At 37.0% G+C, this 1485-nt stretch overlaps 1 non-coding gene across 1 annotated transcript; it reads right to left on the bottom strand.

Moving 5' to 3' along the window:
• Positions 1-426: 426 nt before the first annotated feature.
• TRNAI-AAU (transfer RNA isoleucine (anticodon AAU)) lies at positions 427-499 on the bottom strand. Its single transcript has one exon. It is a non-coding gene; the product is annotated as a tRNA-Ile (tRNA).
• Positions 500-1485: the final 986 nt, after the last annotated feature.

Here is a 1485-nt window from a genome sequence, read left to right as displayed (position 1 = left end):
GCGAGAGAGAGGTGGGGAAGGGAGGATGTGAAACAGTGCCCCATGAATTGATTTAATTTGCTCATTCTGCCTTAGTTTCTAGGTCTGTCTTTTCCTGTCCTCAACACACTACTCCAGCTTTCCCTCCCCTCTTGTTTCTCTCCTTCACTTCCCACCACTACATCCAGTCCCGCCCACCTTAACTAACCTTAATACACATTATATAGAATTCCACGAATTCTTCCATGTTAACTGAACTTAAGTTTTAGTGTGCTGTTATTACATTATAGCAGAATGGAAGAAATTCTTTTTTTCCTTAAAGAAAAGGAAGGGGTGGCAATGGAAATGCCACCTTCTTCCTCTCAGCTTTTAAAATGCCATATATATGGGGTTTTCTTTTTTCTTTTTGGGGGGGTAATTAAGTTTATTTTTTAGTTTTTGTTTTAATGGAGGGACTAGGGATTGAACCCAGGACCTCATGCATATTAAGCATGAGCTCTACCACTGAGCTATGCCCTCCCCCCATATATAAGGTTTTGTTGTCAAATTTTCAATCATCCTGTAAGATCCCACTTTTTTCATTTTACATTCAATCAAGAGCATTAGTAGTTTGAGATTAACAGACACAGTACTATACATAAAACAAAGGACAAGGACCTATTGTATAACACAGGGAAGTATATTCAAAATCTTATAATAAACTATAATGGAAAAGAATCTGAAAGAGTGTATATATGTATATGTGTAACCGAATCACTTTGCTGTGCACCTGAAATTAAAAATTAATACAACATTGTAAATCAACTAGACTTCTATAAAAAATTTTTTTTAAAAAAAGAATATTTCCCCAGAGTATTAAATATTCTTAAAAAATGCATTTAACTATTTGTAAGTTGATAACATTTTAGTGTTTGTTTCTTTTTAATTTTAGGATATACAACTTAATTATAACCATTGTTATATTGCAGGAACTAGAATTACAGGATTTAAAGGGCATATTTTAAAAGCTTCCAGTCATGTAGGCGGGCCAGGCTTACTGCCTATCCAGCTGGCTCAGCAATGTCTTGGAAAAATACATCTTTGCCCATTCATTAGGTGAGAACGATGTCTTGATATTTTAATGTGCATTGCATTGAATTGAAGACTCAGGGATAACAGCAGTAAGAGAAGGAAAGAAGTTTACTTGCAAGAAATGTGAGACACCCAGAAGGACCTGCTATTCAGATCAAAACCACAGCAGGTTATTAGAGCCAAACACGGCAAAATTACTGAGGTTCCTGAATTTACACTTGGTATGTTCATGACCAAAAACCTGCAATTTTCTTACAGAGCTACAATTTCTGCGAAGTTGTGGCCAGACTTCAGACAGCAGCATTGCAAAAGTCAGGGATAACGTTGTTTGCATTAAGTAGTCAGCACCTCACAGGCGATGCCCGGCATTCATTTATTTGGGGGGCTGGAATTAGGGCTGAAAGTGTTTATTCTCCCCTAATGGTGGGACTTGGA

Source organism: Camelus bactrianus, chromosome 17 (genome assembly GCF_048773025.1).
Source record: "Camelus bactrianus isolate YW-2024 breed Bactrian camel chromosome 17, ASM4877302v1, whole genome shotgun sequence".
Lineage (NCBI taxonomy): Eukaryota > Metazoa > Chordata > Mammalia > Artiodactyla > Camelidae > Camelus > Camelus bactrianus.
This window is presented reverse-complemented; position numbering and strand designations above follow the sequence as displayed.